A 21,898-nucleotide genomic window follows, 5' to 3' on the forward strand; every position below is an offset into this window, starting at 1 on the left:
GGTTCACATCTGATTACATGATCCAGTAAAGTCGTCTAATCTTCTAACAGAAGCAAAGGGATGAAAAAATGGAGTGAAGGGTGTATGGATTGAAGAAAAGGGGTAAACCTTTTATGTGGTTTTACTCCACTCTAAAATGGGTTCCAGAAGCGAGCGTAGCGCATACACACAGCACTTAAGACCGATGACATGCTACTGGTTTTGTGTGTGTGTGTCTGTGTGTGAGTGTGGGTGTGTGTGGGGGGAGGAGGGGTAAGTTTGCTTGGAAATTCAGAGTTAGTTAGCACCAAGAAACCCTTTGTTTTGTTTTATTTTTAAATAAAATTTGGTGATAATCTGCGAGAAGGTAGAAAATACAAGTGGAGACTAAAATAAGAACTTTAATGAAACAACATGAGAGTGTCTCCCCCAGACTAAACAGCACACAAAAAGCTTTTAAATCAGTGTTCCATGGATGCAGTTTAGCATTGCCATAGCCTTAATAGTCTAACAAGAACAAGTGATTAATCTTCGCAGAAATAGAAAAAAGATGACAGATGACATATATCAACTGGACTGCTGTTGGAACTGGCAGCTTTTATAGTTTGATTAAACAACATCTTTCCACTGTACATGCGGAAGTCAGTGCTGTGAAATGTCAGATGAATTGCTCAGCACACCTAATTTATGAGAGCGACACATTCATTTGTTTTGTCTCAGGGATTATTATTAAGTAGACTTGGATGTATGTGTCTGAGTTGGCAAGCATATATGTATATTTCATGTTCATAAAGTTATATGAAGTTTCACAAAAGAACGTCTTTTCAAATTAAAATGTGTACGATCAGGCCAGAATAAATAAAAATGAACTATTCCTTCCAACACATGCATTAGAAAAAATACATTTGTAATTTTTAATTGCATGTGCTTGGCCTGCTCCACTGCATGTGAGGCAACACGTTTTCTCAGTCATCATCACCACAATCACTTGATTGGCTTCAAAGTAATTTGTCAATTAAATTGCTCTCTTTGAGAGCCAGTCCATCTAGCCTGGGAATTCCCATGCTGCTTTGCGCTCGATTTCATTCTCACTGCAAAGTCAGCCTGGAAACCACCGCCCTTATTTTTGCCAGAGTTTGGGAACCAATCACAGAACGGGGGGGGGGGGGGGGGGGCGGCGGCAGCAAGACGATGACGACGTCTATGCGCTACACCGAAGCTTGTAGAGTGTTAATTCAACATGACAGCGGACACAACGTTACCGTTCAATGCAGCCTTAGAAAGTGTTTCGGAGTAGATTCACCCTAGGGTCATTTGAACCGTGACATCCAGCCAAGTAGCCCACCCGAAGTTTTTCCGATCTTGGCTGAACATCAGCTGAGTTACTGAGTTATCCCGAATAGCTTAGTACAAGCGCTAACGGACCCTGGCAGTATCTCCAAAATTACCACACTAAAATCACATGTCATGAAACCAAACTTCTACAGTAGTACAAATATGGTCTGTACTCACAAAACGATGCATTTGGAAGTTTGTACATAGTCCAGGAGTTTATTATTATCATCAACACAAGCCTGATAGCTTTTCTGCTGCTAAAGCTACGTCGACGTCACTTCTGGGAGCTGGGAGCTTCAAAGTAAGATGAGGGTTGAGCTACTACTGTAGACAACAAAGCAAGGCTGCTCAATTTCTCCATTATTAAAATAAATTCACAACTCTACAACATAAAAATTCATGTAGAATATAGCATGTAGGCCTACTTTGTTGTCAATTTAAGTAGCTTAGAGCGCAAGTTTACTTTTATTTTCCATTTTTTTCTTCTTCCTCGTCGAATTTCTGTCGTCATCTGGTATAAGTGATACAATTGGCTATGAATCGCGCGCAAAGCAGCATGGGAAATACCTGACGTCATTTGATAGACGTTCGTAGTGCCCAATAAACGGCTCTAGGCATTCGTAAACCACGCCTCAAATACGAGAAAATGCACACCTAGTTCCCAGACCACCATCTCATCGAGATTGTGGACGCGTCAGCCAGGCTACAGTCCATCCACTAATCATGGTAAAATAGAAAGAGAGAGAGAAACAGTGTGAGCCAGAGGAGAATTGGAAAAAATTAAATGATCCATGACACATTTGTAGCTCCCATACTCTGATTTATGCTCTTTTTGCCTTTATGATAAACTATTACTTTTAGCTTATTCAGCTGTTCTTAGTTGCTTGAAATGCCTGAATCTGGACTGAATATTGGCTAGGTCAAATAGGCTAAAAGGCTCATAAAACTGCTGGGAGAGAAATTACCACATTGAGCTTTTACTTTAGAAAAAGAAGAGCATGATTCTTATCGGAGCTGATAGTTTCCCCTAGTTAGTCCAGCTCTTGTGCCCTGTGCAATGTCACTGTCGGAGCCATGGTGCTAATTACATTCAGGACATTATCCCTTGGTATACATGTAAGTTGTCCTCTGAGTCCAAATCAATACAGAGTTTGTTAAAGAGCCACTAATGTCCATGGCTCCACGTTTTGCAGACATTAATGACTTCGCTCTGGATCCAGCAACGACAGCTGAAGACACCCAGCACACACTGCAATCAATACTTTCTTATACTGGCTCAGTCTTTTGCCTGCTGTCTGTCTTACTGCCTCTATCCTTTTATCGCTAAGGCCAATCTTCTCCTTCCCTTTCACTTCCATCATCTCAACTTCTTATCTCTTCCACTTCTGTTACCAACAATGCAATCTCTCTGTGTTTTTTACCTTGAACACTTTCCTTACCCTGTATCTCTCCATCTGTACCTCTCATACTGTGCCTTCCCCTCTCAATCATTCATTCTGTCAATCTCAATCTATGTCTCTCTGTCTCTTCTTCTTTTTCTCTTCTACCCATCTCCCTCTCCTCCCTCTCTCTCTCCAAGCCCAGCCAACAGCTTCATTGTCCTCGGGTCGGGGTGAACAATGTCGTCCCACATGGGGCCCCAGTGCAGTCCCAGCCGAGAAGGCAGGGAGCACCAGAGAACACCCATAACTCAACGATTCAACTGGGCTGCAGGATAAAGGGAAGCCTCACACATGGCTGACTATATGGGTCAGCCTTGGATCATTTGTAGAGGAGGCCAACAACTGGCACCAGAATCCCCTACTGAGTGTGTATATGTGGGATTGCATGAATGCGTGAGTGGGTGAGTGAATGAGTGTGTCGTGTTCCGCTGCATCCTAGTGGCAAGGCCCCCCTCAAGTTCATCGTGACCAAATATTCTATGGGAAACCTGCTCGTCCCGACTGCTGCGTCCCTCCTCCCCCAACCTCTACAAGACCGCACCCTGATGCCTTTGTGCACGGTGGGGACAAAACAGGGGGCTCTGTGGGGCCACCAATTAGTCCTCCCCCATGGGGTGACATGGTCGATGAATAGAGGGACCCCCAAACCGTCCACGCATATAATCTCAGCCTTCCCTTTTGGAGTCATACCCACACAGATTCAACCTTGTTTTCAGAAAGGCCTTCTTGATTTAAAGGCACGGCCCACTGGTCCAAAAAACGAGCATCCGGATACCAGTGAGTCACTTTGTCCGAAGAATAGGATGGGACTTGTTCCTCGCAATGTGTGTTCAAGGATGGCTTCGGGAGGGGAAATGAGGCGGGTTAAGAGAAGGTGAGTTTTTTCCATCAATCACCAAGTGACATAAGCAACAATAGCAACTTGGAATCCATTACCAAAATAAACAAAGACATAGCAGGAGAGTCTGCTGCAGGACCTTAAGACGGAGGGGCAGACAATGTAAACTAAAGTGGCGATTGAGTAGACGCAGGGGGAACTACTGAACGAACAGTCTGATTGCTGGTGAACCGAAACACATGTCACAGTGACGAGATGTCTCAATAGTTGCATTAACGCTTCAACGAGCCCCTCCCCTACACTGTTGATTGGTACTGGATTAGGAATGAGCTTTTCAAAGCAATGTGAAGATATTCATTTCAATACCTGAAATAAAGGCTAATTTGTCTCTGCATGTAGTTTGCTTTCATGAGTGAAAATTATTCATCGTCATTACAACTTGACTCAGACTCAAGAGGATTTTATATGAATTTCTTAGCCTTGACCTTTTAACAATTCAAACATCTTTTTAAATCTCCTTGCCTCATGGAAAAACCGTTAGATTCTATTGACTTTTACATGAGGGATTTGGCGCCCAACCTGCTCACAGACAGTCTGGCACTAACTCTCACTAAGCACTCTAATTAACACTCACACAGAGATGTGTAGCCATGACTTCAGAGGACATTACATTAACTTCCACTAATTTAGCCGGAACCGTTACATCTTCTTGCTAAACCCTAAACTTATACTTACATTCACTTTAAAATGTAAAGATTAAAGTCATGTGTGCCTTCTTTTTCTGTCCGAAAAGATGACTCATCCCCATCATGACAAACATTTGGGTCCTCACAATATGAGTAACATGGACCACACACATACTGTGAGATTAAATTTGCCATTTACCTTCTCTACATTGACCATTGACAGACAGCTTACAGACCATAACGGGAGACAGGAAAGAAACAGCAAGAGATTGAGTTCAGACTGAGAAGAAGATGAATGTGACATGTTTGTGGGCATGAGTTTTCCTCCTGTTGCTCTTCCTCTTGTCTTTAGAAGCATACAAGATAAACCATTGTCAAGCATTAGTGTGACAATCATGAGACCAGATCTTTCCTAGAACTTACAACACTTTTGCTGCAGATCCTCCACAGAAACAACCTAAAATCACAAGTGCAGTAGAGGTAAATGTAATATAATGCTTCTACCATGTCACGCTTCAGTTAAAAACACATTCCAAAAAGTAATTTTATTCTAAAAAGCAGGCTACGTCTCTCATCTGAAGCAACATAGCAAAATAGAAGCAAAAAAAATATCTACTCTGCAAGAGAGGCACATAGGCTCTTTGTTCATCATCATCAACAATAGTGCTCCACCAGGCTATTTAATGCTTGGCTGGAGACTCAGGTGGCATTTTGTCTTTGTTTCAGTCTATATACCTGAGGAATACTTTTTTTATTATTATTCCTGAACGCTACAAAAGGGCAAGGGTGTGTAAATCATGGACTACAATTCACAGTCTCTCTGTACCAAACACAAAGTATAAACTTCTGCTCAGGGTCAATGCGTTGTCATGTAAGGCTGATGGTGTTACTAAAAGCATTTTTAACTGATCTGTTGTGGGGTTTTTTACCTCGCAACATAGATGGTATGCTATCTGAAGGTGAAAGCTGCAGGGCAAAGATGTTTTGTGGGTTCCCACTGATGTGGGGTGGGGGTGCTGCTAGGCAATAGATCAATGACTGTGAGTTTCCCACTGAGGGATATAGAAAGTACAGGGGAAGCGGCAGCTGGGGCCTTAAAATAGCTCCACCGATTGCTGCACAGCTTTAACCCAAATAATGGTGAGTCTGACCAAGGTCTGCAGAGGTCTTATCATTTTGGATTAGCTCATAACCTCCGGACAGAGTGGAAACGGAAGAAAGAATTTGAAACTAAAAGATGGAAAAGTTCCTGTCTCCGTCCGCAGCCTTACCAGTTTGCTTTGAACTGGTGCTGTAGATCAGAGTGTAAGATGGTACTGGAGCCCACGCACAAACCAATGTTTGTGTATTGCAAAAGCATGCGTGTGAGGTGCGTCTGTGTAATCCATCGCAAATGTCAGATTAGAACTAACGAGTTATGGCTTCAGGTGAATGTCACCTGAAAACCTCCAACTACCCCACCACAAAGACACACACACACACACACACACACACACACAATACCCACCTCTGCCCACTTAACACTCTGTGAGACAGAAACAGCTTTGAGTTGATTATGAAAACTCTCACATATACATAATTAATAAAGAATTGTCTTTCAAAGGGACAAATACTACAGCTCAAGCTGAGTAAATAAATGTATATCAATTAATTATAATGATCTTAGTGGATATACCATGAGAAAAAAAACTCTTGACAGATAAAGTCAAATAAAATCCCACCAAAATATATATACTTAGTTCCTCAGTTGGAATAAAGACGATATTATTTATTCATTTGCGTGCATAAGCAGCCCAGCTTTACTGGACGAACGTGTGATAATTACATGTCCAAAATGGGGTAGATTAAAATCTATGACTGTAAATTATTGTAATGACAACCTATCCCAAGGCTTTATTTTCTATCAGACAGTGTTCACATGAGATGATGGGAACAGGCCCTGTGAATATAACTGTATAACCATGTATATTTGTAACTTCTAACCATGTACATTCATTCTAACCCTAACCTTTTAACTCCTAACCCTCAGCATTTACAGGTGAGAGAGAAGGAGAAAAGAAAGGAATTTGTGAGTGGGAGGGAAGAAGACATTAGAAATGACTGTGAAAAACATTCTGCAAAACAAGACTCGAACTTACAGTCTTGTATGAAGCTCCAGCTTTGGACCATGTCTTCCTTCCACTGTAGAGCAATAATGACCACATGAACACTACCAAGTGTTAAGGCGTATTTGTTCAGGTGTATACTCAACAATATACTAAGATATGTTGCTCAACATGTGCTCATCTGGGTGTTGGTAAAGCTAACCCTTGGCTAAAAAAATGTTTCATCTGTTTACATGGACATTACAATGTTTTAACTAAACTGATTGTGTTTAACAAATGTTTCTTCTTGTGTGAAAGAGGAAACTATTTTTGGTCAGAATGTTATCATCAAGGATGCAGATAACTGTATGCAGGATTTATTTTTTTCAAACTTGTGTTTATCAAAGTGTCCTGCGATCACCAAAACATATGTTCTGCATTTACTGTTGTTTCTATTAATTGCTGTATTTTCTATATTTGTGATTAGAGATTGCTCACCCTGTGCCATGTTTCCCCTTGAGGACACAGGAGGTTCTTTTTGCCTTGCTATACATAGAACTTTCATATCTGGGAGCTGAAAAGAAAAATCTCTATTTTGCAAAAAACAAATTATTTTTCTCTGCAGTCACAACATCTTTTTGAACGTTATCTCAATGTAGCTTAATGAGAAATGACAAGACTCAGCTTTTCCCTGACCCAGAAAATAAAACAGCAGATCAGCACATAATAAGCAGGCAAACCATAAATGCAGAAGTAAATAGAAATGAAGTAAATAATTAGAAAGTTGATTATTCTGGACAAGCTGGCTCATTAGTATCAGGGACTCCAGAGGAATCTCAATCTCGCTGTGTGGCGCATTCAACTTTAAGACTTTTCTTGCCGACAAAACAGAATCCAGCGAAGAGCTGCTTCTGCCAAAACAAAGCATCCTCCCTTTTCTTTCTCTCCTTCTGTCTCTATCAATTTCTCTTTTCTAGTTTTGCCCCCCAACTCCTCCTTTCCTTTTCCTCTGCTCCTTTCTGCACTACCTCTCCCCCCGCCCTCCTCTGCCACCGCTCAGCTTTCTCAGGGTCAATTAAGCTACAGTAACTAAACAGCAGTGCACCCTGTCACATTCCATCCAGGCGCCCTCAGTGAGTGACTACAACTTTCACGGAAACAAACGGGCTTTGAAGGAACCCGCTTCAGCAGCTATTACCATATGAACAACTCACTTCCTAAAGCACAATGAACTACCTTGACAGAGCTTCTTTGGCCTCAGGCTGTCCTTCGTGGAACTGTGTTATTAATGGGGTATAAAGAAGGGTCTGTGTGCAGGTTGTCTGCCCTGGTTTTCCTCCGCTGCCCTGGCCTGGTCTACCTGCCTATACTTTCCCATCATTGCAAGATTCACCTCATGAGAGGTCAACAGAGCAGCACAGACACTCACTTGCACACCAGCACACAGCAGGGGTGGACATAGTACAGAGAATGTTAAACATGAAGCAAAAACTTTGATCAAACCACTCTTGCACAGATTTAAAAAAAAAAAAAAAAAAAAAAAAACATGCACGCAGTTTCAAGTACAAAAGCGCCATGCTGTTTACTTAAAAGGCCAACCATCAAAGGCACAGCTACAGTATTTCTCCTGTTCACATCCAATTCGTTCTCACAGAAACCTTACAGTATGCTAAGAAAAAGGAAAACAGATACTTCATCTTCTTTTCTTTGTGTTCTTAAAGTTTTTTTAGACATTTTCATGTCATTTTTTGTGGGTGTTTTTTTTTATTTGTTTTGCTACTCTCACTCATCTCTTAAAACAAAATTCTAACTCTGACTCTTACTCGTGTAATTGCTGCTGTAAGTTATGGCTAGAAAACTGTAGAGCCAATCTTGTATTGTCTTATGCACACAAAATAACTGTGGACAAGGACTAGCTGTACATGTGAGTGATCGTTTTTAGTATACAGTACCTGCAGGCAGGTAGATCAGCTTTTTTTGTGAGTTGATACTTTCTTCTGCATCTCAAAATCTTATAGAGTGACAGAACAACCCTGCTGCCGTATTGACTGAAATACAGAAGGGGGAAATATCACATGAATGGGTTGTGCACTCAACTTGAGTTTGTTTGTCTTATCTTTGAATTTGATCTGTTTAGAGGATCACTGGTTGAATGGCTCTTTGTGAGCGGCCTCTATAGCTTATAGCTTATAGCTTACATCCTCGGCCTGCAGTGTGGGTGGGCAAAAACACAATCAGATTTGGCTAATTACTCAACAACGCTCAATGGAACAAACCAGATCTATAGCATATTTCAATACAGGAAATACAGAGAACACCCAGCAAACAGATCTACCTGCATCAATGAAACGTCTTTTCTCCACATTACAAAAGGGAGAATGTAACACTCACCATACTGCCAAAATCTATAATTGAGGAACTAGTCATGCTGATAGAAACTGTGACTCAGTGTTCTTAGCTTGGCTGCACTCTGATGTTCACTTCCATGAACATATTGCAGTTGAAAGAAACAACAGATGGTGTGACAAAGTGTTATATTATGCAGCAGTAGTGTAACATACCTTGTTTTAGTGCTCCCAGTTGAATTGTAGGGGCCGAAGATGCCAAAAACAGTCAAGCCAAAGACATCCTGCATTTATAATAATGTATATAGTGGTTGTTTACCTAGGTTTCATCATATGCTGCAAATCATAGTTGGGAAATTCTGCACATTTGATTTATTGTTTATATAATGGATACAATTATCAGTTTGTTTTTGGCTAAGAAAATACCAACCTATAGTCCTAGAGTCCAGGGGGATGACTTTTTCAGTGCCTATGTGGTATTTATATTAACATACTAATGGTGCAAAACTCTAAAGTGTTTAGATCATCATCAAATATAACAAAGAACAGATAACAGAGATGCTCTAACTGGCAATAATTGCTTGACTGAAAGGTCTGAAATGATTCTATCATCATGATTCAAGTTGCCAATTAAATTCTAGTGGGTCTCAAAACATATTAATCCGTTAATTGCTTCAGTCCTAGTCTGTATATCCCAGCTGACCTCTTATTAAACTGCACTCTCCAGCAGGCATCTGATGCCAGCAAAACAAAGAAAACCTGAGTCAGAGAATCCAGCTTCTCATGGATCAGATCTTCATCTAACCACAAAGTCATTTGACTCCCAGCACATGTCCGACTCACCGATACTTGATACATCGACTTTAGCCCCAAACCCTGATAGTAGACACCAAAGAGGGACACGTACACAATCCAACCTATAAAATAGCATGACTATAACCTGAGGCAATGTGTGCTTCTGAGAGGTTTTATCTAAAACACATGATGGTGCGTTTACATTTACCAGCAAAATCGTGTGCAGAATTAAATTAGGCCACCGGAATTTATAACCAGTCATTTTGCTGTAAATATCTGCCAAAATCTTGTTATCTCTCACACATATTTGTTCATTATACTCCACCATAAACCCTCTCAGAGGTAGATAAAGTTCCATCAACTGCAAGGTAATAAAATCCACCATTTGTTCTCTTATACAAATGACTGCAATACAGGTGCGCCTCTCTTTCTGTCTGTTTGAGAGATAGCTATCAGTTAAAAGGGTAACCAAAACCTTTTCGCTAATAGGGTTCCCTCTTTTTTCTCAGCATTCAGCTTTTCATTATATCCCACTGTGAATAAAATCTCCCTTTAGTTCTTTCAGTATACTTGAAGCATATGGCAGCCCCACTATAGTCAGCAAGCTGTTCCTATGACTAACCTTTCCACTGTGGTTTTGTTGCTGCGCTCTTATGACCACATCATATGATGACGATATTTAAGCAGATCTTAACCATGGGATGAACTCATGATAGGAGCGGTTTTGTTTAAAAGAGGAACGCAGCGGTCATCCGTGAAAAGAGGGGAAAAAAACAGGGGGGAAAAATATTAATGGTTCTATTGATTAGAATCTCGCCATCCGCTTCTACGCCCTCCTTAGATGTAACACGATGCATCCCAGGGAATGAATAACCATTGCTAATGGCTATAAAAAGCTCCTGAGAATCGGCTAACATTCTAGCCACTAAAATCAATATCTCCACCAACCACAATCTTTATTTAATCTCAATATGGTGGCACAAGGAATTAAGGATGAAAAACAGATGAGAAACTACTCTGTTGGATAAGAATAGAAGATTGCTCCATATGGATTTTCCCAAATCAAGTAAAGCACTGTCACTACACTTTATTCAAATGTTGCACACTACAACTGTTTGTAATTAAAACTAATTCATTCATACTAAATATCCCCTCCACTGTTATCCAGTCAGGTTCTTTGGATGAAAATAGGGCCTTGCTTTCTGTTGTGTCACATTAACTTCCAAATAACTATTAATTAATTAAAAGCATCTCCGGTGTGCTCATCCTTTCCACTCAGCTGATGCTGTTGTCACAGCCAAGGCAGTATTTACTATAGTAATTAGCCGAGAGTTACAAGCGTGGAAATGACCGTGATGAGGGAGTAACTATCTGACTGCCTCCAGGGTGGGACAGGCAAGGAGAACACTGAAACAGAAAGTCACGCCTTATTATGCAAGGGCTGGGGGTAGGAAATAAGCCCTCCTTAGATGACTGAGGCCATGTGGGCTGCTTCGTACAATCATCCTGAATGAGACTGAGAGGCAGGTGTAAAGTGGAAGTGAAAATAACTGAATCCCTGCTATCTGTAATCATACCTTTCAAAGCTTAATAAAAATATGGGGAAATATGAGCAAGTGTCTCCATAAAAGCCCTCGATAAAATCTAAATACTTTGCTTGTACATGGAGCAAAAATGGATAGCTCAACTGCACCATATTGTATTGTAAACATGTGCAACAGGTAGCATGCAGTACTGTAGTCATAAACAGGTGAGTATGTATTTCTAACCTGTCTTTGAATTGCTCAGCTGTGACTAATTTGTTAGTTTTAGCCTTGATTTACTGAGTTCCAATGTTTGCATCTTGCTTGTGTGCCTGCATGTGTATTTGAGGACCTGTGTGCACATGTAAGAAGGGTTTAGACAAGTGTGTGTATACCCTAATGTAAATAAAGAGGCCAATTACTGCAAACCACATCCTCATTTTTCACAGTGTTGTAATGACACCAAATGTCTTTCTCTGAGCTGTTTGTTTTATCTGTGACTGTTCATTTACCAAAGTCTGAGTGACCCGGAGTTAACACGAAGCGCACATGCACAGACAAACACTCTCATAAGCACACACTAGGTCCTTCACCTGTTAAGGTGTGAAACAAATGACTGTTGCAACGGCGCCAATGTGAACACGCCATCATGTCTCATCTTATCAGCTGGCTGCATGAAAAGCTGTTTGTTCTGGATAGAGTCTGCAACAATCAACCCAGTCTCCTAGAGGGGAATTCAGCGATCCCAGGATAACTACCTTCACAGGACTGAACAGAAAAGAAAATTTAGCGCCACACACGGGGAGGATGAAGATCAAAGTCAGGTACTGGTTGAATGACAACAATAGGCCGACACCACATCATCAGCTTAATGCTCCAAACTCCCAGTCTTATCTAGGTCAGAGCTGCACCTCCAAAGACTCATCCCATCTCCTTTCCTTGATGTCTTTGTTGTTGTGTGCAGTGATGTAATGCACTGTAATTTTGCAGTGCAAACTCAAGATGGAGACCAGGTTGTTACTTCTAGCCCCATAACTTCCTTTGAAAACTAAGTCTCAGAACAACCAACAAGAAATTATTATTGCCACCGTAATTACCCTTTAAACCAGCTGAAAATGTCACGATATGATATGCATTTAAATTGAAAACAACAGAGAGAGCATCTCTCTATAAGCTCAAATTAGCCAGGCAAAGTAAGACTCGGGCACTACATGTAAATGATTAACGGTAAGGGCCAGTAGATAGCTTCACCTGCCACACAGTGTTCCTATCTAGTTACCAGGCTAGCATTACTAGACTAGCTAGCATTACTAGATCTCATGCATGCAGAGTGGGCTACAGTATGAAACAAAGCCTCACAGACGGCAAGGCAAGGTGGGGACAGAAACTGAGGAGGGTGACTAATAGATTGGCTGTCCTCTGTTTTTCCTACCTGTGGGACGGCTGACTGCAGCAGTTCAAAGCCTTTATGCAAACACGATATGATGCTGAGAGAACACACACATTCTAATAATCTTCCAAAAACAGGGCTAAGTTACTGTGATGATATCTAACCAGTTTTCACTCATCAAACTCTCCTCAGAGCCATACCTCCTCTCTCATATTCCAAATTCAATTAATTAATCAAGTGTTCAATTGCTGTGTGTTACCACAGTCAATAAACAGAAGATTTGCTGGTTATTTGGGTGAAATAAAATAGATCACGCAAGAGACAACTACAGTAAACGTATCAGTAAAACAGATGAGATGATCCCAGATAAGTTTAGGATGAGACACGGTGCATTGAAGCTGCAGCACAGCCCAATCAAAGTAAACCATTTTCAGACCTCAACAGGTTTCATCACAGAATTTGCATTCTTTGCGCACACCATTTTAAGCAAGGGTGTACACCAACAAAACTTCAGCTCGACTACATGTACGTAACCTCACACACCTTCCCAAACCCACCTCCTTAATAATCCAGTCAGCAAACCTTGACAGGTTTAGAAAAGCAGCAAGGCTTTTTAACAAATAACGGAGAAAAAAAAAGGCCCCAGTAGAATGTCATGAATGAATCAACCCAACCATGCTGTGAACATTATCAGAGTGGGGGATGAATGAATACATTATCATGCGGGGCACAACTTCTCTCTTCCTGCCTCACAGCTTGTCTGTCTTTCTGCCTATCAACCTGCCTGCCTGATTACCTGCCCACATACAGAGCACCTTTTGTCCATATTAAGGGGGTATGGATGGGGCGAGTTGGAAAATTATTTCTTTTCACAAGAATTCATTTTGAAAAGGAGATGTGTTGAGTTTCTTTGCTCTGTGACTCATACGCTCTCTGCCTGCCTCCTTCGCTAGCTGTCCAGGGTTTTTTCTATTAACCTCTTTGACAGACTGTCTGGCTCTCTACTTGTCTTTTTAAATATCCCAGTTACCTCTGTGAGACAGCATTTTTCTGTGCCTATAAACTACTGGAGGTCTGCATGGCTGTCAGGCTGTAACTGTGGGACGTTTTCAGTTGTCTCTTTCCAAGCATTTGGAAATGCTCTTGTTTTCAAACAATTACGTTTCTATGCAAATTGGACACATGTTTTATGAGAAACATGTTTTATGAGAAACTTCCTGATCGATGAGCTGCATTAACATTGAAGGGAAATAAGGAATTAAAGCATGCATTTTGGAAAAGTCTGATCTTTTGATAAATGCACTTCTTCATTTTAACAACTAACAAAAAGAGATTGAATAAAGACTGAAAAGATAGTAAATCCGATAGCAACTCTGAAAGCTCACATGTTATTTCTTGTTTGTTTAACCTGGATAAGTGTTTGCTTCTTAAGAGACAATCCGACACGTAAAATGATCTAATATCTATTTTTCAATTTTTTTCAACTGAAAAAAAGATAAGCTCTGTTATTTTTGGATAGAGCTAGTCTGGCTATATATTTTCCGGGTTTTTTAATGTTCCAAGAGAAGCAAAGCCACTGGGTGTATCTTCATTTTCACTGCACACAGAACTTGTCAAGGAGGCAAAAAGGCATTTCTAAAATAATCTCACTGATAGTTTAATATTTTCATGAACAAACTAGACAGTAGACAAACTTGGACTTGGCTAAGGCTAAAAGAATCTTGCCTAAACATATATACATGCACATATATATTAAGTTTTCCTTATAACCTGTCTGTCTGCCTGCTATTGTCCTCATTTGGCTATCAGCTTTTCTCCTCCCAGTGTCAGCGCAGACTGTTGTCACACCAGACATTATATCAGTCCAGCAGCCCTGACTACCTCAAGCAGTCCTCCGTGTGCTGACTGGACTGTGTGCATGTATATGTGTGTGTGTGATGTGAGTGGACCTTTGTGAGGCCCCCACTCAGCAGAGTGATGATAAGTACTCCCAGCCCAGCGCTCTGCATGAGCTGATGGACAGACAGACCAAGAACACTGGGGGCCTTGTGGTTGAGCATGTGTGTGTGTATATGTGTGCATTGTGGCAAGAAGAGGGAAGGCGGTGGCTGGGGACTGGAGTGCACGTGGGTGTGGGTGTGGGTGTGTGTGTGCGTGTAGCATTTGAGTCTGTGTGCGTTTCTCTTTTCAACAGCCACACCACCAGACCATGCCACATGGCTACAATTTGTTCATTAACTATGTAATAAATGTACACACACACACAGAGGTAATATTGTTCGGAGTTCTGCTTGATTGGATTGTGAAATAGAGGACCCTCCGGGGAATCACTTGTAGTCTGCCAGCCACTGTGACCGGGAGAATTTTTTAACAAGGTTTGAGACAAACTGAGAAGACGAACATGTAGTCTATTTTTTTGGTATTTGCCATGAGAAACACTGAATATAAACTAACATAACTGTTTGTATGGTTTGGGTTTTTAATGGCATTTTTCTCCCATATGGCTGAATATCAAAGTCTTTCCTTATTGAATTTTGATCTTATGTGCAAGAAGAACTGCAGGTCATCGTAAGGACTTACCAACCACCTGGAAATAATCAATATTCAACTATAGGGCTAATTACATGAATGATCATCATGAGTGTCAAATGATCTGAGGATGGCTGCTCCAATAATAACCGGCTGTCTTGGGTATCAGTTTGCAGTTGTTCGAGCTGAGCTTGTCCCACCAGGTTTAAGGCTATCTCATAAATGTTTGCACCACATTGTTGTAAGCAATATTAGATTGTGTGATCCTATATCCCCAATGAGACATCATTTAAACAGAATTGTTTCTGTAGAGCTAATCCAGAAAAATGGATGATAAACTAAATCTGTCTAGTCGTGTTTGGCCCGCACATGGAAACCAGCAGCGGGGCTTCTGAGAAGAAGCTGCTTCTTCCAAATTCAGCGAGGCTCGTAGCCTCTGGGAGAGTATGACTGCTGCTCTGCCATGAGCATACAGATCACCTTACACACTGGCTTTCCTCTGCTTTGATGACGGATGGATACTCACATCCTCACATGCATGCCTGCTTCCACAGAAACACTAAAGAGCATTACAGATTTGCCCACACACACACACACACCTTTAACCCCATCCTCCACCTGGATTTTTTCACCTGCTGCACCTGAGAATGCGGCCGCTATGATGTCACCTGCAATCCCCTCACTTCAAAGGCACAAAAGCACTTCAGTGCCATCAGCACAGAGAGCAAACGCACCCTCTCACTTCTCCCTTTGTCCCCCTGTCTCCAAATGGTAATTCCCCTGCAGAAAGTCCATACATGGTGAGGGGAGAATTACACAGTGTCCTCCAAAATCAGGTATTCTTGGGTTTCTGCCCACCGGCACCCATCGCATGCTCCACTGTAAAAATGACAAGCTTTCTTTATTTCTTTTCAATCTCACTGACATGAAAGAAAATGCCCTAGTGCCTGAATTTGAGTGCACTTAAATGTGTCTTCTGTGTGTTTATTTGTGTCAACGCTTTTGAGTTAAAGGTGGTTGTATGTAGTGAGAATCCCATAATTACAGTGCTGCCAGTTTCCTACTAAAGCTCCCGCTAGAAATACTCACAAGCGGGGTATGATGTGAGGAGACAAGGCGATAATACAAGCACCACATTAGTGCATGGTTAGCCATTAAAAGACCCAAATGAGATTATGAGGTCATATGGGAGGTACAAAGCCTACAGAAAAAAAACAAGGGCCACTTCTGTGAAAGTAACAGCGCATGTTCAGTATTCCATCTGCGCTGAGGGGAGAAAATGTGAATATGGAGAGAAAGAAAACAGGCCAGGATAATAAGGAGGAAAAACATTAAGACGGTGACAAAAAGCTTAATAGCAAGGGGTACTCCTTGCCTTGGAAATTTCCATAGTGGTTTATTTTTGTAATCCATCATTGACTAACACAATGATAACACACAATTCAGCATGATTTACCATCAAAACATCCAACTGAGCATGAAACAGGAGGCCCAAGCCCATCTTCCATCTCAGCTCAGTGGAAAGCATTTCCATTGTAAAGTAAGGTGAAATAACAGCAACTCAATGTTCTGTGACTCACCAAGAAGCACCAACCCCATGAGCGTGCCGTTCACAAGCTGATGCCTGCTGTGAAAATATTCTTCTGCTCTCTTTAGGAAGGAAAGAGCAGAGATGTGGCAACAGATTTTTTTTTGTATGTGTATGTGAGAGAGAGATTGGAGAGATGCTCACACAGGAGGAGATAGAGGATTTACTGCTGAGATAAAAATGGAATCCATTTTGGTTCTTGAAGCACTCACATCCACAGGGTGAGGACCTGCTCTGTGTGTTAGCCTGTCATTGCTCTGTCAGTCACTTCCCCTCTTTCCTACTCTGCTCTGCTTTAACTGTTCTGCCTTCCCAGTGCTTCTTCATCTCCTTCTTCCCTCTACAGTCACACCTCCGTCCTTCCTCTCCTTTCCTTCCGTCCTCTCTCCCCCTCTTCTTCCTCTCACTTTTACTCTCTCTAGGCAGCCAGGCACCCCAACACTGTCTCAGGTCCTGAAACTATGGCAACGGAATGAGAGAGCAAGTGCTCTCTATGATTAATAGATGAGAGATGCAGTGCCAATCGCTGGGGCCTGGGGAGGAGGGACAGATGCACTCAAACAACGCCACGCAAACATGCACACATACTACCAGAGAGTACACACAGTGAGCACACTCAACCCCCCCCACCATTAGCCACCCTCCAATGCTTTGTGGTACTATACACATAGAAATTGGACGAAGTCTAACGTGCACACTACACACAGACACACACATGCATGCATTGTCAGCTGTCTTAGGGCTTTAGAAGCAAATGAAGAGGCAACAGAGTTTTTCAGTGCTTAACATCCACATGACATACATTTCATCACTGGCTACCAGCAAACAAACTAGCCACAGACACAACCACAGCCACAGTAGCGGATGTGGTCCTAATGAGTCCACACAGACTGTGGCTGTCCCCATGACTCACAGCTTGTATCTCCACCTGTAAAAGCACCGCAACAGCAGGACGGGAACAAGAACATCATATTCTAACACTTTGTACCATGATTTACATCATCTGAACTGTGGTGCAAGAATGGGCTCCTTTTAAGGACAGTCATTCATCCATCACCCAGGCACTCTCACAAAGCCCTGCTGCGTTTGGATTATCCCTTCAAAATGCATTTGCTTTTTACTCCATTTGAGTAATGACAGGCAACCAAACTCAGCTGTGACAAAGGTATTACCACATATTAATGCTTCGGGGAAAAAAAATCATGATGCTATAATCTGATTCTAAATGTGGTTTCATTTAGCATGCAATTTTACAACAGTAGTACTGGTGGGCTGGCTATCACTTTCTAACAACAAAGCTTTGCCAAGTACCAACAGCCAACAGCAGACACTCGCTTGCCTGGTCCTTCATGCCTCAGGCTTTTTTGGCACACAGTGCAAAACACGCTCAATCAATTATGCTAATGTATTGAAAATGAAGAGTGCTGGACACATGAATGGTTGACTCAGAAGACGTACTATGAGTCTTTCCATAGACTCATAGGGGTTATGACTAAGTGGGAGAAAGCAGCCAGTTGGATCACTATGATGAAACTTGGGAACTGTAGCGCCATCCATCCATACAGGTGTTCGGTTGGGTGAAAGACAGAAAGAACAGGAACAACAAGCCAAAGCAAGTGATTAGAGAGTAATTACATTCTCAATGAGCCATGGTGTGGACCGGGCATACTGGACTGCAATGTACAGATATATCATGAACAGAGAGCAAACATTTCCAGCTTAGCAAGAAAGGATTGGGCAGTGAGAAAATAAAGTTACGGCCGTAATGAAAACCTACCAGTTTATCATCTCCTCTCAACCTCCTGATACTCTCAGTACATTTTCTTTGTCAAAATGAAAGGTATTCATGAAATAATGAATTCATCTTCATAGGTTCAGAGAAATCACAGCCAACTTAAATAAAAGTGGCAGGGCAACAAAAGGTTAAGTAGAACATGTTTATACAAGTGGTGGTATCAAGTAGGTGAAAATAGGTTAGAATATCTTTCTGTTTCTATTTTCTCCCTCCAATTCAAACCACTGATTCTGAAAGAAAAGGCTGACTGGAATACAACTTAAGTCAGCAAATGAGCCTTGTACCATTGAAATACAAGCATTTTTCATCACGCCGACCTGTAGTTTGAAAACAAAATGTGTCAAATTGCGGATACAAACTCGTGATTATCTTTACTTTTTTCTTTTTTTTGCCAGTCGAAGAGATTTGTCATTTTGCATTTAAAGAAGTGTTATTAAAGCAGCAGCAATTTAGAGAGATGTGGAAACTGGAAAATGGGTTAAGCATCAATAAATCACATTAAAATGAGTGAGGTGGGTTTGATGCTTTCTTGTACTGTAATTGTTTTGTTTTTTTAAAAACAGCCCACACACCGAGGCTGTGCATCAATAAAACATGGCTTTGATAAAATATGCATAAATACACACACTATTGAATGCTGGGTATTGACACTGACTGAATGAGGACCAGTGCTTAACAGCAGTTGACTGGTCTCATTGTTTATGAGAGAGGGCCAATTCATTCGAACAGGAGCAAAGCCATTTATCAATTATTCAGACCCACTGCATTCAGGCCGCATATGAACATCTATTTAACTGGCAAAGGTAAATACAAACTCCCTCTCACACACATACAGTGTGACAAATTCACATCCGTCACACACAATGCCGTCCCCATTGCTATTGTTAGGGGATCGGCAGATCAAACGTTCCGCAGAGCATTGCTCCAAATACAACCATCAACTCGGGTTGCTCTGCTGTGTCCTGCGTCTCCAAGAGGACAACAGGCAGGCTGCTGTCACAAAGGTAATCATGCTGTAATTAATCTATCAGCATAAAAACATGTCAGTGCATACTAAGTGTTAATAGCAGGATTACCGCTCATGGTGTGTGGTGTTTTTAACCTTAAATGAAACAGTGGGATTGACTGCTTGTGAAACATTTTTTAAAATCTGCCTCCAGGACATTTGAATGCCTTGAGGCTGATGTGGTAGGAGGAGTAGCTACAAACTGTTATAACATATAACTTTTTCATGTTTAAAATATGTCACCACAGCCAATTGACGTTCACAAAAAAATTATTACATTTATTCTTATAATATTTTCAGGAGTTTTCAGGTGGGGGTATTAATTGCAATGCTCCAAGAGCAGTTGGAGTAAAAATTCTCATTCATACTTTAATCTGAACTAGAATGTCTTTCCAAAACATAATTTGCTGCTTCCAAAATTCAGATCCATATTTTGCTGTGTGCATTCAATATAGTTTGGATTGGCCAATTTCTATAATTTTCTTTGAAACTTCAAAATCTAAAACCTAGAGTTGTCAAATCCTTTTTCCTCAGCTTTTTCCAGTGCCTCTGGGGGGATCCTTCATACTGGGGAGAGGAGGAAAGGAGAGGAGAAAAGGAGAGAAGAGGGGCAACCATATAGAATAAATTAGCAGTTGGGTTGCTGGATGTGTTTTCTTTATATGTATAGCAGCACTTCATCTAATGGCAAATCCACTTCTGACACCAGTGCTCCTGGTCAGAATTACAAACATTCAATTGATCTTTCTAGACATGAGTTATTGTGACCAGTCCACCGCCTGGTTGCTTGAGATCCCTGAACACACCCTAACCAGTGTATGTGTGTGTGTGTGTGTGTGTGTGTGTGTGTGTGTGTGTGTGTGTGTGTGTGTGTGTGTGTGTGTGCATGCATTTGTGTATATGTATGTGGATGTATATGTGAAACAGAAAGAGAACAATTGTGAGCTGACAGAGACCCTTAACTCCCTTAAATTTGATTGCAAAATGAAGAATTAATTCCAATCACATCGCTCTGATTTGAGTTTAATGAAACAGAATGACAAAAGCAAACCAAGCTGCATTATCAACCTTCCATTAGAGGTTTCATTCTAAATTTCCAGTCATGTAAACATAAATGGCAAATGAAAATCCCGTCATGCACTTGACTGTTTTGCGTTTTCAAAACAAATCAGGCAATAATTTGTTAATAGGCTCATTTAATTTGGTCGATTTTATATCGTTATGTGATATCTTTTCATTTTTTTTACAAAAATCTTTTTTTTTTCTCCCTCTCTCTTTTGGCTGTAACTTTCTGAAATATTCGAAATTAAAGAAGCAAATTGAAAAGAAAAAAAATATTAGTAGAACAACAGTATTAAAAGTTCCAACAAGCAATTTTTTTTGTGTGTGTGTGTGTAACAGCTACCCAGAATGATTGTTTTGCTTGTGTTCAGCCTTAGTGTGATCCAAAATAGGTCCTCAGAGACTAGCACTTCTTTATTCCATATGAGTAAACAGCAGAAAAGGGATTACGCACGAAATTCTAGTCTTGTTTGCATCGGCAGAATGTATTCCTGATGTAGGAAACCACCGTAGTTTAAACGTCTCGTTAGAACTGACAATTTTAGAATTCTAAGTTTTAAAATGCTTTTAACGTAAAATAGCATTAAGTAAATAAAGTAACCCCCAGTGAAGCCAATGCACTTGTCGTCCGGCAGCCTGGCTGTACAGAATCACAAGCCGCCGGGGCTGGAGAAACACTGATACAGGCTATGAGCGCATAAAGTTTGAAATAAACACAGAAATCTTACCTTCAGCTCATGAATGAAGGTGCCTCAGAGTGGTTCTACAGCTCTCCCTTTTTAGTAATCCATTAGATTTGTCTCTTTGGCAGTTCAGATGGTGCTCTCTTCAGAATAACAATACGAGCGCTACTTTATTCTTGCGCTTCTTTTTGTTACATGCCGCGCTCAAATCACACCTCTTCAAATCGGAATATCCATCAGAAATCCACACTAAAGAGACAGAGAAAAGCGATGTGTTAGTTCTTAGATTCCCCTCAGGTAAACTGGATGGAACCAACCGAGTGTCCCAGAACTAGCTACGTAGCTGTGCGCAGTCCCTTCCACAAAAGCCGACGGTCATCCTATTTGGAGATGAAGCTTCTTACCAGACTGGAGCGGAGCGCAGAGAGCCCAGCTGTCACCCACCCGCTACGCACACACACGCTCTCTCTCATACATATAGGGAGGAGCTACGTCTATGGAACAGGAGCTATTGTGTCAATGGGTGCTAGTTATAGACAACTGTATTTCTATTTTTACGCAGCGGCATTTCCGAAGAATGCGCTACGGAGAGAGGGAGAAAGCTCAGGCGCTATTAACAATGTTGACACAGGAAAACAAAAGGAAAATTGTTGAGATGTTATTGAATAAGAATGCTCTGCTGGCTCTCTGTTGTGAGAATTGTCACTCGCACATTCTAAGACGCAACAAAGTCTTTCATTGAATCACCCACATTTACTTACTCTGTGCCAATGTGAACGCGACCAGGTTCAAAGCCTGTCGTGTCTCTTCTCTCCAGT

At 41.2% G+C, this 21,898-nt stretch overlaps 1 protein-coding gene across 3 annotated transcripts in view; it reads right to left on the bottom strand.

The window, feature by feature from the left end:
• Positions 1-21,504, bottom strand: part of sema6a (sema domain, transmembrane domain (TM), and cytoplasmic domain, (semaphorin) 6A) — a 108,332-nt gene extending 86,828 nt beyond the window's left edge. For all 3 annotated transcript variants that reach the window (XM_075467654.1, XM_075467653.1, XM_075467652.1), the window contains exon 1: positions 21,126-21,504. The gene's annotated coding sequence lies outside the window, so the exon portion shown is untranslated. The remainder of the gene's footprint in view (positions 1-21,125) is intronic.
• Positions 21,505-21,898: the final 394 nt, after the last annotated feature.

This window comes from Odontesthes bonariensis, chromosome 6 (assembly GCF_027942865.1).
Source record: "Odontesthes bonariensis isolate fOdoBon6 chromosome 6, fOdoBon6.hap1, whole genome shotgun sequence".
NCBI classification, from domain to species: domain Eukaryota; kingdom Metazoa; phylum Chordata; class Actinopteri; order Atheriniformes; family Atherinopsidae; genus Odontesthes; species Odontesthes bonariensis.